General features: G+C 46.1%; 1 protein-coding gene across 2 annotated transcripts in view; it reads right to left on the minus strand.

The window, feature by feature from the left end:
• Positions 1 to 16112, minus strand: part of AGXT2 (alanine--glyoxylate aminotransferase 2) — a 399919-nt gene that overhangs the window by 104503 nt on the left and 279304 nt on the right. The window lies entirely within an intron of this gene.

The raw sequence follows: 16112 nt of genomic DNA on the forward strand, positions 1-16112 counted from the left end.
TTCATGATACAAGTCGCAATTTGCATTTGCAACCCATTGGGAATGGACAATAACACAGGGATGGTGGCCTGCTGGGGATAGCAGACTACCATGTCTATGTTTACTTTTATATAAAGCAACTTTGTTTTTTTTTCTTCCAACGCATCTCATTTTGCTTTAAGGAAAACGGGATGCGTTTAAAAGAAAACAATTGTACATCCCCTGCGACTTGCTATTAGGAAGGGACATCCTTGGCACGTCCCTTCCTAATTGAGACTCGGTATTAGGTTACCGGCTCTCAAAATAGGGTTACTACAAACTACAACCCTTTTTAGCGGTCAAAAACGGCAATATTTCCCGTTTGCAATAGTTAAAAATGATGGTATATCTGCTCCTTGGAGACTTAGGAATTTATTATAAGCACCACAGTATTCCTGATGGGGCTTGCAACGGTAATCAGCCCTTCCAGGATTATTAGCTTCCCGGGACCACTGCAGGTCCTGTTATTTCACTAAGACAATTACAAACATATATTCAGATCTATATTTTTTCTAGTTAGATCTGGAAAGCTTTTCTCGAGGTCAGAATCGGCTAGAAAAACTAAAACAATATGAACAAAATGTCAATAATCCTTTACCATTTAATTGAGTGACAGTTTGAGTGTAGACCTTTAACATTATTTTTGACGTTTTGAAATTGAATAGTGCATAGACCTCAGGAGGCCTATTCAGAGAAACACCCTTCTAGGTCCGGCATTAGCCAAAACTTTTTGCTTCACTAAAAATCCTAACTACATATATACATACATACATACAAAGCGAGCCTTTCAGCCAACTCTCATGCATTTGTCTGTTGTGGTGTCATTCACATTTTGCTTCCACCCACCACAGCATTCAGCAATGCGTCAGCCCACTTTACCCACTGGGTTGCATCCCTGTGAGTGACTGCAATTTTTCTGTGCACAGCCACCCAAAAAATATAATCAACTTAGGAGTCACGTTTTTTTATAGCAGTAACTTGTGTGTTAACATGATATATAATTTGGCTTTTAGTGCAAACAATGATGTCTCTGGAAAATTGATTAATCTCCTAAAGTTATGGCTCTGTTGTGTTTTTCCATGTCTACATTAGCACATGCCTCACATTTAGGGACCGGTTACGAGCTTGCGGTGTGGCAGCGGGACCACCACGCCGCTGCCCTGTTCACACACCACCAACCAGGTTAGGAATTTTACAGTCACTGGCGGGTGGTTCTTTGGCGGAACGTCAAAGGCAGTACCTGCAGGGCATGAACTGGTGCAGCCCATGTCGCGTAGATACTGGGGTGCATGCACACAGAGGGGCATAAGGGGTGCATGCACACAGAGGGGCATAACATGTACCCCACTGCATGCACACCATGGCCCAGAAGCAACCTGGGGCCCTTTAGGGCCTCCTTTGTTTACTTTCCGCCACGGTTTTCATGGTGTAGGAACCACCAAGAAAACTGTGGTGGAAAGAAAACTCGCAATCTGCTGGGTGGGACCTCGACAGTCCCTCCAAGCATACTGCAGCCTCAAGACGCAGATCCCTGGCGGTTGTGGCATTGCAATGGCGGTACGACCACCCAAGTTGTAATAGGGAGGTCGGACCGGAGGCTCCCACACCACCACTGCAGCTACGGTAGTAATCGTAATCAGGCCCATAGTCATTTAATTTACTAGCCTGCATTTATTGTGATTTATTTATCGGTTTATAAAATTATGCCAAAAGTAAATAAAGTTTGTGCAGAAGCAAAGGCTGCTGCTATTTCAGAAAGCATGCAAATAAACACTAAAAGCAACCTATATGAAATAGCATAACTCCCATTACCAGACTTTTTGTCTAGATTCCCTTCCTATTGATGACCTGCCGGTGTTAACATTTATGATCAATAACTTCAAAGACAATACTAATGACTAGGCTATTTGAGCTGTGAAGGCTCCAATTGTTCTACTTTGCTGACATTTAATGCATAAAACATTAAAATAACAGGGACATCTAACATAAACATAGTTTTTGTCTTCCCTCTCCCCTTGAGAGTACCAGCCTCTCCTTTTTATATTACATAAAAAGAGCTGGTATTTACAAGCAGCCACAGATAATAGAGTTTTTTTTAATTTGGAATGTGACAATAAGTACAGAAAACATTACATCCTTTTACAAAATAATGCAATCTCTTACTAATGGTCCTTAACAAATCATGTTGTATTAAAATATCTATATCAATCAGATATGGGACTGTATTGATGTCAGTGCGAGAGTTACAGTCTTATTTCATGATTTTCGCTTATTAGTTTAAAATGCTATTTTCCATTAAAGCAAATAAAGGTAGTAAATTGAATTCTATTTCAGCATGAACTGAAATGTTTTTTGGAGTGCACTTATGTTTACTTTTCTGAGAAAATGTTTTTTCCTTTTCCTGATGTCGTTCCCAGTTTAGCATTTGATGGTATCGCATGGAGGACCATTTTAGCTGAAATATGACTTTTGCATTTCTCTTGTTATTTGCTTCGCTGATTAGTGTTTCTGCTGCAGTCTAATTGCATGACAGGAATTCATCTAAGGTAGGAGTCTCCAAAGTCAGGCCATGACGGAACCGCTCCGTCATCAGCACAGCGCCACCGCGGCTGATGACGGAGCGGGTCCGTCATCAGCACGGAAAGGGTTAAAGCCAGAGATATTTGCTTTTCTAGCGATATTTCACAAAACATAAAAAGGTAATGGCAAAGCTGCATCATACACATTGCGTCAGCCTTTTACCAATGTGTATTGTACACCAAATGTTAACAGCTTGGGGCATTTTGGAGCTAAATATCGGTTTTATTGATATCAAACGTGTTACGTTGACCTCAGACAGCTGAATTGCTGAGTAGACATGCCAAGACAGACTTTAACAAAAAGCTACCCATGAGTATGAATGGATGTAACAAAAACATTTTCAAGAGGCTGCCAGCGTGTCTGCATGCACGTGGCCATCTTGGACAGCTTTTGCCATTCTTTACCATTTCAAGATGGCCGACACATTCTTCCAAATGTGCCAGTCATCTTGGCATGGTAAACTTATATTGCATTAAAGCAAAAGAAACAACCACTGGCAAAGCCAATAGAGCGGTAGCCAAGGCCAGGCCTATTGACTTTGCCAATGCTTGTTTATTTCAGTGATTTACACTTAAAGCTACTTACACACACAAAATAAAAGAGCGAAATATTCATCAAGTCTTTTGACAAATGCCTATTTACCCTGCTGCTCCTTAAAAGTATTTTTAAAGTTAGACTGCAACTGGTTGCTAAGCCCCATGTTTCTGGAATTGTGACTTGTTCACAACTAAGTTCTTTGTGTCTGATAACATAATAATTTTTTTGTAAATTAAGGGCTTTATTTAGAGTTTGCTCTGCCACAAACGTGGTGGAGTAACCTGTCCGCTTGCTCTATTTGAATTCGGGAACTGTCATGCTCCTGTCCAGTTGTGCCTCCTCTGGTGGAAACATCAAACAAATGGCCCACGGACACAGGGTTGTTGGTCTAGCCTATTTATGGCATACTTTTTGGTTTGCTTGTTCTGCACTGCCAGTGTAATTGTTTTTGTCTTTTACAAAAACAAACTCCGTCTTTGGGACTTAAAATTTGTAAAAAACAAAATCTTTGCTGTGCCGGCATGCTCACACAACGATGCTACTGTGCCTTCAGTGAGCTACCGTGGTGGTAACCCCTCTGAAGGCACGGAGACGTTCACCAGTCAACAGCCGCGGTGCTTCCATTGGGGCGGATGGGCGTAGCCCCACCGGCCACATGGACCCGCATCGCGGCCGGCCGCAATCGGACGGCATCCTTTAACAAAATTACTCTAGTCTGTACACAAGTGTATTACAAGTCAGCCGCCGGGCGATTTCGGAGGCGGAGCGAGGGGGGAAGGCCTGCTGCAGCTTGAGTGACAGTACACTCAGGCTGCAGCAGACAGACTGTAGTGCGCAAGTGCAAGTTGGGTTCCAACTGTCCCAAGCATGCGCACTACAGTTCCCCAGCGGGACCCAGGGGTACTTCTCAGCCTGCCGTAGCCCGGGTTTCCAAGGGGCGACAGGGCGAGCAGCACATGTGTCCCCCTAGCCAATCCTGGCACTGCATGCAGCGCCAGGATTGGCTGGTCCACCGCGCAGCATCCATCATTGGATGCCGCGCGTGGGGGTGGCACACACTGCCTCAGCACAACTTAATGGCCAATTAAGTTGGCCATTAAGACACAGTGAAGCCATGCAGTGATTGGCCATTTCACCAGGTGCTGTGACGTGGAGCTCAGCTCGTCTGCAGGGGAGAGGAGCTGTGTCCCCGAGGAATGGCCAGATAGGGGAGGCACAGAAAGTAGAGTCCTGGAGTCCCAAGAGAGGGGTCTGTGACCAGCGTGCTAGAGTGAGTGAGAGCGCCTCGGGTCAGCCAGCGACAAGCCACCTCCAGCAGGGACTGTAAGAGGCAGTCTAAGGAGACTAGGAGCCCTGGGAGAGACAGACGCACCACTGAGCTGAGGCCAAAGATCATGATGACTGGTTGTCAAGGGAAGAGGCCCTGATAAGGGGGCAGCAGAGCGGAGGAGCACAAAACACCATACGGACATTTCAGACAACTGCTGGTGCACAGGGAGAGAGGAAGGGTGGTTCTTGGTGTCCAGCTCGTGTGGGCCAGGAGTCGAACTCAACACAGTCCCGACCCCCGCGGTAGTTCAGGGCCTGGTACACAGAGCTCTGCTGGGAAGGAGGTGGCAGCAGAATGAGGTCGAGACGAGTCTCAAGGGCAAGAATCGCTGGGGCTGGTTCTGGGTCCGGGACCGCTCTGAATGAGACACACATTACAGGGCGGGGGTACTCGAGGCAGCCCCAGCGACGAGAGGGTTCGAAAGACGCACCTCTGAGGGGAGCAGGCTCGGGCAGGGACTTCGGCACCACAGTGGACAGTACCTGCCACAAACGAGGCGTGTGGACAGACAGACAGGTCTGGAGGACATTACTCGTTGTATACAGCTCGAGGCAGATAGAGCCCAGGACAGAGAGAACTATTGGGAATTCCCGGTCACAGAAACAGGGACCACTATAAAACTCAGGATATGTTAGGCGAAGCTCAAAGGCACGTACGTCATGGGGACTTGGGACAGACATCTCTGGTGAGACAGAGCCCAGAACAGACAACGGACAGGGAGAGGGAGAGACAGACAGGAAACCGTAAAATAGGTCTGGGACTTCAGGGCTCCCGGCTCGGTATATACAATCCTGGAAGAACAGGGCCCCAAAGAGGCTTTGGGAGACAAGGTTCAATCTATAAAATCTGGGAGGGGAGGCATGGGCAGTACAGTCAGGTCAAGGGAGACTGGCCCCAGTACAGACAGGAAAGGGGACTGACAGGTCAAGGTCAGGGGGGTACAGTCTGAGACAGACGTCTCTGGGGACATAGTGTTCAGAACAGTGGGTTCTGGTGGTCAGAGCCTGGTATAAATAGTCTCCTGTGACCTTACATAAGAGACCCATGCCTGCTCCAAAGAGGGATTTACAATCATTAAAGAACCTTGTTTGTATCCGAACATTGGGTGGCCGAAGCCCTCTCCAGGTATAGGCACAGACATTGGAGAGAAACGACTGGGGTCCACCCCTAGGACTGACTCTGTGCCTTTCAGAACACAGGGTGACCTCAACCTCCCCAAGGTGTGATACTGTGACCACCCGAGACCGGTTCTCTACACAGAGAGGTACCCCGCTGCACACTGGGAGGGGATGAAGCGTTGGACATGGAGGAGAGATGACCAGAGGCGGAGGTACATTCATGGCGCCCAGTTACTCTTTCTTTTATTGCATTCCCATATTATTGTTGCCAGTGCGTTGATCACACTCAGCTGTCCAGCTTGATGTCATTATTGTTCGACACAGTCATTAAAAGTTGACAGTACCGTATGTTCAAACAGTTTAACAGCATGTTTTCTTATCTGCGAGGTACTTGTCGAGGGAAGCCATGCATCTTGTATTAAATCATTGATGAGTCAACCTTTCCCGCCCAAAGTATAGAATTTTAGGAGTGCACCTGATGCTGTCCACATAGGTTTCGTTGTTCCTTTCAAAATTGTAACATTGGCACTCCAGTGATCATGTACATGTATTAAATTACGACACTTGAGGGGGTTTCCTCATCTCCAGCACATATTCTTTGCCCATTGGAGACATGATGCCAACAGAACCTCGAGCGGCAAGTAGCAACTACTAATTTGCTATTTTTGTGAGCCATTTTCTGCCACTACTGATTTGCACAGACCTTTCCCCAGACTATAATTGGAGGTGAGAGGCGTTCTGCTTCTTTCCTATGTTTTGAAACTTTGGGGACCATCACCCACTGTCAAACGTGAGGCTGCATGTGCTCCCATCTGATCTGGGTGTTTGGTACTTGATAGAAACTTCGGGTTTACAAAACCTACTTGACTCTCCGTGTAGATTAGTCGAGGCCCAGTTCATGGGAGGTGGTGTTAATGTGTCAGAAACCTTATTTAACGGTTAGTTATTACATACAATAAAGATAAGTGCCCAGTTACTACTTTTTCTTTGAAAAGGAATAATGGTTTAGGGAAACCTAAACACTTTCATGGTTAACAGTGCCGCTGAGTGAGTGCACGCTCTCTGTGTAATGTGAGTGCGTGGTCACACTATAGCAGCATACTCTGAGAATGAAAACCTGGTTAGTGTGAGAGGATCCTGCAGGAACACTGCAGGTGAGTGAGTGCGCGCTCACTGAAGGAAGACGGAGCATGTTCCTGCAGGAGGTCAGTGCAGGGATATTCTGAGCAGGTGAGTCCACGCTGTTTGTGGGATGAGTGCACGATAGCACTGTGCGTGTGAGTGCAGCTCTCTGTGAGAGGTGAGATCGTGGCTATCACCTATGTTATCACAATCTCGCCAGCGCAGCGATGCGCATTAGCACTAGTGTATTATTTGTGGAGTTTCGCCAGATGTATATACCAGTCCTACAGTAATTTAAAATGTGCTTCTTTGCCATAAAAGTGTGGAGTGCCTCGTTTGGTCCCACCTTAGGTGTGAATATTGTTGATCTGTAGGCGCCTCCCCTAACAATGCATTCAATCTATTTGTGTATGGGTATTAGTTTGATAGTGTCTCTACTAGTAGTAACTGGTATAGTTTGGAGATAATCCCTTTTGGTCTTTAGCTTGCCTAATACATTTCTCTAGATGTCAGGTCTCTGGAGACCGCGTCCTTGATAGTTGAGGGCAATACCCAAGCCTAAGCTGTGCATAGTGGAACCTTTCTGTGTCTGCAAGGTAAAGTTCTGTTTGCAATTATTACACACCTTGACATTTCCCATTACTATATAGGTCACTCACCATAAGAGAGTCGCCCTTCCTCCAGGCCTCAAAGGGCCCAGGACTAAATGCTTGTGTGAAGGACTGGCTGTATAAGGGAAGGTATATGTGGTTTATGCTAGTTTCATGAAATTCTTATAGTCTGAATTCAGCACCTGAGCATAATAGGACGGAATGTATGAAGCTCTGTGGTTATACTGAATAAGCAGCTACCTATGTTATGCCATCTATTAATGTAATAACTGCACTTTCACAATTGCTTTATTAACCTCCCTGCTTTCTCAAATTTGCTTGAAAATGCATGATTTTTCTTCTTTTTTGTCAAAATTTTCTTGGGGGGTAATCCCCCCAAACCCCTCTTTTGGGGTTCGGGATTGATCGCTACCCTCGCTCGCTACAGTGCAGTATGCTAATCACTTTGCGCCTCACCACTTTCAAATGTCACCCACCGCCCCTGCCAGTCAAACAAGAACCTCTAAATATTATGGGCTGCAGTCCACTACAGCGCCAGAGTACATAAATGAATGAAAGCAGTCCCTGACTAATGTTTCACTTTTATAAGGGGTCAGTAGAGAAGCATAGTTTTTTGAAGTTAGACACAAGGGAACACCTAGAACAAGCCAAAGCAATAACCTTTGAGGCTAAGAGTGATGCATAAATTATGCAAAAAATCTGCGGCGTCTCCTTCGTTAAAGCGCAGGAGCATAGCCCCACTGCTCTCTGATCAGTGTAAAAATAAATAATAAAGTGATAATAACACAATGTTATTATCCTTTATTTTTCATTACTGAGCCAGTTTAGGATGGGGAAAGGGGCTGTCTTCACGGAGCAGGGAGGAGTAGTAGTGGGCGCCATAAGTGCGTACGACTGTTTGGCCAGCCGTCTTATGACGGCCAAACCGACATGCACACTTAGCATTTCTCCACCCGCCTGTATTGCGCAGGCGAGTGGAGAACAGTCCCAGGAACTGTCTGAGGGACAAACCAGGCACTCAGACCAATCACAACGCTGCTGTCATGCTGGTAATACCATTACCAGCATAACAGCACCATCATGATTGGCTTAGGGGAGTCTGTGAGCCTGTGTGCTGCCAGGATTCAACAGGAACAGAAGTGATGGAGAAGAGGCGGCAGCTGGAAAGGTAAATTATCTTTATCTCGCTCCCCCAACTGCTGCCCTATTACTTCTGTCCCGTAGCATCTGCCACTGCAAAAAATGAAGTAGGGAACCATCATTATTTTAGGGCAGAGCTGGAATTGGGAAGCGTAGAAATTATAAAATGATGGGTAAACTGGGAGTGGAAAACCTCAGAGTTTTATAAAGATTTGGGTTTACTCATCAAAACCTACAGCTTCTCCAACTCCAAGAATTCCTGTGCCTGGAGAGGTAGAAGAAAAGATGTCTTCCATGCTTACTTCACAGAGGAATTCCTGCCTGCATGAATAGAAGTGATCTCCAGGCTCAGTTTTAAACATAAACTTCATATTTCTAATTCAGATTATGTAGTGCCAGTTTTCCTGCATTAAAATACAAGGGGGCATTTAGAACAATTTGTGGAAAACAGCCTGCATGTCACACGAATTGCTCCTTGAAGCATGGGCGCTAAGGAGCTAAGAGCACGTTTTGCTGCAGTGTACTTTCCTGCCTGGGAGGAACTTTCCCCGTGGAGTCAGAGTCCAGAGGGTGAGTTCAGTGGACCTAGCCCTGGAAAAGCAAACATTTAGACCGAGAATTGTTTCGAATCAATAAGGATAAAAGACTGTGCAAAGAGCCATGGCCAACCGTGGCCAAGAGTAGGAGAACATACAATGGCGCTAAAACTATTTTTAGAGTGGGGGTACTATCCAAAATCTGTACCTCACTAAAAGCCTAGGAACTATGTGGGAAAGAAATGCCAATAGAAAAAAATATTTGACTGGCTCCTTCATTGTTCATTATCCATCCAAACTTTCAAGCTTTATGGGGGTGCCTCCGCAACTCCCGCCTCCCTTGTACTAGTGCCACTGTGCACAAACTCGGAAGAATAGCTATAACATCACTTGGAGCCTCAAGTCAGCCAATTGAGTGGGGTGGCTCCACAAACATGCTTTGCCTTCACATTTCCCACAAAAATGCTTCCATTAAGAAAGATGCCTCCGTCTCTCATAGTCTAAGATCCTGATTCCCATCGTAACATTTATTCCGGGTCTGGTGGCTTAGCAGACTAATGCATCCACTGTAGGAGACTGTGTTTGACCTCATGGTCACAGGTTCCAATCCCAGCAGGTCCAGCCAGCCTTTCATCCTTCAGAGGTTGATAAAGTGGGCACCATTTAGTTGGGTAGCAATAAATATCTGCTATTCAGCACCAAGATACCCTTGGGTGAACGTGCGCTTTCCAAATATACTTGTTATGTTTAGGTTACATTTAGTAGATGCTGGTTGTGTTAGAGAACTCTGAACTGTGATTGGCTATGTTTGTGCGGTGTATTGGTGAAGCTTTGTGACATCATTTTCTCTATGCAATGGCCAAAATGATTGACATTTCCAATGCTAAAAATAAAACTATCTATCCTCGCTTCGCTCTTCCATGGTGTTAGTTTTTGGCACTGCTTCAGATCCTTGTAAATCTGGGGCAGTGTCAACAAGCACTGGATGTTCTGGTAGAACCCCCAAAGCAATACCCATTGCACGCCCCTTTCACACAGATGCCTGTGTGAAAGGGTACCATATTTACGAAGCGGCGTTAAGCCACACAAAGTGGCTTAATGCCACTTTGTAAATATGGAGCAGGGCATTGCACCACTGGAATGTCATTAAAAGTGATGCTCCTGTGGCGCAATGCCCTTGTAAATATGCCCCACTGTTCTCCCTGTAGTATTTCAGTAATCAACTTTGATTCTAGTGATAGCCTGGATGTGAGTATGCATGCCTACCTTATCCAGAAACTGTAGTGTAACTGCTGCTTATTCATTCACCTCTTCTATCAAAGAGGCCAATATATTTCCATTATTCAGAGCCGTCTACCAGCTTCAGGTGTCAGGGAGGATTGTGTTAAGCCACACAATCCTCTAAAGTCTCAGACTCTTTTAGTAGGCAACGTTTACAAAGTATTTCTCCATAAAATCTGCATTTTGTCATTAGCAGCCTTCTTAGTTCACAACAGAGGCAACCTTTATACCTAGGCCACAGTATTGTAGTAATTGTCACTAATTGTACCAATTTTAAGAATAGATGTCATATTGTGCAGCAGCTCCTGATGTGGCTGCTGTCCTACTTACCATTCTCCATGGACTTTACCATAGATGGACGGGATCCTTGTTTCTCTACATGGTGGGTGCCGGGAGACTTGGGGCATCATCAGTGGGTCGCCAAATTGAACTACATGACTTATCTGGCAGTGGCCGGACTGCCGGTGCTGTCTTCCATCGAAGTGCTCTTCTCTGTGGGGTGAGTCCAGTAGGCGACACGTGCAGCATCACAAACCAGAGTCCCTCAGTGAGGACTTCTAGGACGGTCATATTGGTGATAATCTAAGGTGGCTACCACCATGTTCGGTGTACTGAAAGGATTTCCCAAGCCAAGACGGAGGCACATCAATTCTGACCCACTTTTCTATTTTCTTGTCTTATATAAGGAGGGAACTTTTTCTACTTTTTGCATCACAACGGTTCGAGTAGCTTGTTCATCAGGTGCCACGCACCGGGCTTCTACAAGGAAATTCCTTTCTGGATTCATGCCAGCTCTGTTCTGTTTATCCCTTCAGCCCTGCTGTTGTGTTTTCCAGGTTCCCAGACTCCTTTGTTCCAGCCATCTGTAGCTCCAGATGGGGACTTCAGATTCCAGGATTTTGCCAAACAGCTTCTTTACCAAGCTCCTCTTGTTGGCATCCTCTGGTGTCAAGTCATCTCCAACTTAACCTAAAGTCTTCACTGGCACCCGCTGGAGGTCTTTGCAGTTTTGGGCTTTTTTGCTCCTTGGTGCTCCTTCTGGATAGCACTGCTAGGTACTGTGTGTGTTAGCAACACCGTGGCTACTGGAAGGGGCCCCCTGCACTCTGGCAGTCATGTCTGTGAAGACCAGATTGCGATTGCTGGGAAACAGCATAAGAGATACTACTAGGCATCAAGTCTCTGACAGTTTTTGAGACCCATCACCAAGTTTTGAGGTGGAAGAGATGGATCAAGCTTCAGCCCAAAAAGCTTCAACAAAAGACACAGGAGTTACAACATCTGCATTGACAAACACATGCCCCTACTTCAGGCCTTACTTCCCAAGGCTCTGATATTCCAGTGGTCTTTCCACCTACTTCATATTTTATTCTGGTGAACCAAATCAATTGAAATAGTTTATGGACTCCTTAACTGTTTTGTTTGCCTTCTGTTAAGCCCTGTTTTCATAGGATCGGGCTATAAACGGGACACTAATAATTGCCTTGCGCTAACCTTCGAGACCCCTTTGGTAACCACTGAAGAGCTGAGCCTTTCAAAGTATACCACCTTCCTGATGTCCTTTAAGCGAATGCCGAAAGGCCAGAACTTGAATTCTTGACTGAAGAGGCTGTTTGTGACATTCATCAAGACGGGCAAGACGTCTACCTTTATTACTTGTTTCCGCCAACTTACTGCTGAAACAACATAGGTAGAGCTACCTTAATGACCTTATTTCATAGAGGTCTGAGAGAGCACACTAACGATGAGATGGTTCACTCTGTTCGGCAGGTCACTTTCCCTGAATGAATGGACCTAGCCCTATTAATTAAGCATCCTCTAAGAGAATGCAGAACTGAGAGATGGAAGGTAACAGTTACCCCAGCAGTAGGAAGCTCCTGATTAGCACACACCAGAACAGAAGCTTCTCTCGAACAGCTGTCTACATCCTCTAGTGAAAAACCTACGAAGTATGGCATCAACCGTGGCTCCCTTTCAAGAAGAGATAGATCACATCATTGAAAACACAGTCTTTGCACATATTGTGGTTTCTCTGAATATCTTAACCTGTCCAATTCATATGCAAACACCGATGTCAAATGTCAGGTCCTGTCTCTTGTGAAAAGAGAAGGGATAGGACTACATCAGGTCCCTTCCGTTTGAGTAACTAGGGATGCCCATTTCTCACTTTTTCCTCTGCCCATCCAAATTGGGCTGCAGGAAGGAAGATTGACTAAAGTCTCAGCTCTTCTGTATTGTGGAGTCCGCAGGTTGTATTTAGATGAGAAATGTATCGATTTTTTAGTAAATTTCTGGATAAACTTGAAACTGGAAGGGAGAATTCTGTCATGCTGCTGCATTGGCTCCCGGTGAAGCCGCCATCCCACCTACAGCTTCAAGGGAGTGTGCCATAGGTGGGTGGGACATCTTTATTTCTCTGTACAGCAAATGCTGGGATATTCCAGTGGGTCGCCCCATTCAACGACATTACTTACCTGGTGGTGGCTGAACAGCTAGTGAGGTCCTCCCTTGCGGCACTCTTTTATTTATTTATTTAAGTTTTGTATAGCGCTAGCTAGACCCGAAGGTATCAGAGCGCTTCACAACGGATACAGATAAGTATCAACTTAACAGGTAGGTCGAGCAGGGTAGGGAAAGTATGGGAAAGCATAGTAGGAAGTAAATATCTATACATTGACAGCATGAAGGCGACATGGCGGAGAACAAGGGAGAGTCAGCAGGTTCTCACTGGGACAAAAGAGACAGTGAACTATTAAAGTCAGACGGTGATTCTCGTTACGATCCAGCTCGCTCAAGAAAGAAGGTTTTGAGTAGTGTCTTGAATTTTAGGAAGGAGGTTGTCATCCTGATGTGTGGGGGGATGGAGTTCCATATTTTAGGAGCATTTCCCGCAAAGGACCTGTTAGATCTTTTGCGTTTCTGTGATTTCAGAGGTATTAGTAGGAGCGTGTTGGAGCTTCTGAGGGTCCTGGACTGACCGGCTCTCTTGAGTTTATTGGCCAGATATTCCGGTTTACCTGTATGCAGGGCTTTGTGTGCGAGGCAAGCTGTGCGGAAGTTGGCTCAAAGATTAATAGGAAGCCATTTCAGGTCCTTGAGAGCCGGGGAGATGGGCTCATATTTCTTAGTTCCTGTGACCATTCTAGCTGCTGCATTCAGGGTAGCCGTCAGATGACCTAGGTGAGATTTGGCTGTTCCAGTCAGAGTAGCAATGCCATAGTCGATCCTGGAGAGTACCAGTGCCTGAGTGGCCTGTTTCAGGTCTTTCAAGGGGAGGAAGGGTTTAAGTTTGTAAAGAAGTTTCAGTTTAAGGAAAGCACTTTTGGCAGTTTTGGAGATGTGTTCTTTCATGTCCAGTTTTGAGTCCAGAGTGATCCCCAGTGATTTGACGGAGGTTGTAGGAACAAGAGGAACATTGAGGGCGTTTAAAGCTTTGAGCCATTCGAGTATTTGGGGATTTTCATTTTTGTTTGAGATGAGGAGCACTTCTGTCTTTTCTTCATTAAGTTTGAGGTGGTTGGATGAGAGCCAGTGTTGTACCTCTGTGAGAGTGTCATTTAGTCTGTGGATGTCTGCAATCGAATTGGTTTCCAGGTAGCGTTGTGTGTCGTCCGCATAGAGGTGAAAGGGGATGTTGGTGTTCCTTAGAATTGTAGTGAGGGGCTCCATGTCGATGTTGAAAAGTTGTGGAGAGAGTACTGACCCCTGTGGGACTCCTCTAGTAATGGGGAGGGGGTCAGAATTGTAGCTTTTAATTTTGATAGTTTGAGTGCGGTTGTTGAGAAAGGAGGCGAACCATTTGAGAACAGTTTTATCCAAACCCGCTCTCTTCTGAAGGACATTGAGTAGTAGGTTGTGATCCACTGTGTCGAACGCTGCCGAGAGGTCTAAGAGGATGAGGAGGCTACATTGGTTGGAGTCGAGAGACCTGTGCAGGTCATCCATCACATTGAGGATTGCGGTTTCTGTGCTGCAGCCCTTTCTGAACCCAGATTGGTGTGGGTCAAGAAGATTCAAGATCTCCAGGTGTTGTGTTAGCTGAGATAGCACACATTTTTCCAAGATTTTCGATAAGAGCGGCAGGTTTGACACTGGTCTGAAGTTGTTCAAGACCGTAGGGTCGAGGCCAGGTTTTTTCAGGAGTGGCGTGACTTGACCTAGTTTAAGGCAGTCAGGGATTGAACCATCGCTCAAGGAGCTGTTGATAATCTTGGCCCAGATAGGGGCTAGAGTGAGTTTCAAGTCTTTCGTCAGTCTCGAGGGCAGCTGATCGAAGGAGTGCGACGAGGGATTAGCGATGGCAATGAGATCGCTTCGGTTTGGATGGGTTGGAAGGAAGACCAGCGAATTGTTGCCGTTGAAGAACTTGGGTGGATAGAAGCAGTAGGGTGCAACTCTGATAGGGCGGAAAGATTGCTGCAAGATCGATCAATTGAGGCAATTTTTTCATTGAAGAAGTTAGCAAAGTCGTCGCACTGGGATTTGGACGCAGTTAAGCTGTCTGACATGGGTATGGAGGTTTGGTTTCTGATGATATTGAAGAGTTCTTTGGGGCGGTTTTTAGCCTCATCTAGAGCAGAGCAGAAGAAGGATGATTTTTTGTTCTTGATATGATTAAGGTAGGTTTTGCGGGCTGTTTTGAGTTGGTCCCGGTTGAGGGCAATGGGGTTGTTTCTCCAGGATCTTTCCGTGGCTCTTAGGAGTCTGCGTTCATCATTGATGTCAGTGGAGAACCAAGACCTGGAGGGAATCCTTCTTTTTTTTTTTAGTTTATTAGGTGCCAGCTGGTCCAGGACACACTCTAGGTTGGAGTGATAGAGCGAGGTAAGATCCATGGTTGAGAGGAGCTCTGTCGAGCTCGGGAGGAGAGAACTGATGGCATCTTGTAGCTTGTCTGGGGGGACTTTCGATAAGTTTCTGACCCACTTGGGGGAGGTTTGGGTGGGGGGGAGGAAAAGAGCCGGGAGGTTGATATGAAAGAGGATGGCATGGTGGTCGGACCAGTCCACGGGGATGATGTGGTCAATGGAGATTGTCTTTTTGTCCGCAATGATTGCATCAAGGATTGCTCCTCTATGGTGTGTTTCTTCTGAGCAGTGTTGGATCATATTGTGGTCTTGTAGAAGGGAGGTGAGAGATTGGATGAGCGGATTTTTGGTTGTGTTCCATCTTAGGTTGAGGTCGCCCAGAAGTATTTTGACATCACTGTTAAGAGCGGTTTGAGTGATCAGATCCGACAGCTGTTCGCCAAATACAGTAGCGTTGCCTGGAGGGTGGTAAAGGAGAAGGCATAGGAGTGGGCTGTGGTGGGGCGAATTGATGTTGACCGAGAGGCATTCAAAGGAGTTGTAGACGAGGGAGGAGGATTCAGTAATGGAGTGGTCACTTCTGTGGATAATTGCTATTCCGCCTCCTTTGCGTAAGGGTCTGTCTTTGTGGATGAGTGAGAAGCCGTGAGGCACAAGCGTGTCCAATATGGGAGGGGATAGGGTGTTCAGCCATGTTTCGGTGATGAAGGCTACATCTAGGTCATGAGAGAGGATAGTTTCGGCTAGTTCAGTCGCATGTTTGACGGCTGATCTGCAGTTGATGAGCATGCAATTGATGGGGGGGTTTGCATCCGGGTTTCGGTTGACCAGATTCGCTCTAGGTAGGGATGCGAGATGGGCTGGGGGTCTGGCGGTTTTGCGGTGGGGCGGGTCTCTTCTCATACCAGTGATGACTTGGATCGAAGAGAGGGAAGCGGGAGTATAGCTTGTGCAGGATGGTTGGGGGGGGTTTATGGGATGTGACTCGGTAGCTCACTTCGTGAGGGGAGGGAGAGGAAGAGGTTCTTCTG

The sequence above is a fragment of the Lissotriton helveticus genome, chromosome 2_1 (genome assembly GCF_964261635.1).
Source record: "Lissotriton helveticus chromosome 2_1, aLisHel1.1, whole genome shotgun sequence".
Classification (NCBI taxonomy): domain Eukaryota; kingdom Metazoa; phylum Chordata; class Amphibia; order Caudata; family Salamandridae; genus Lissotriton; species Lissotriton helveticus.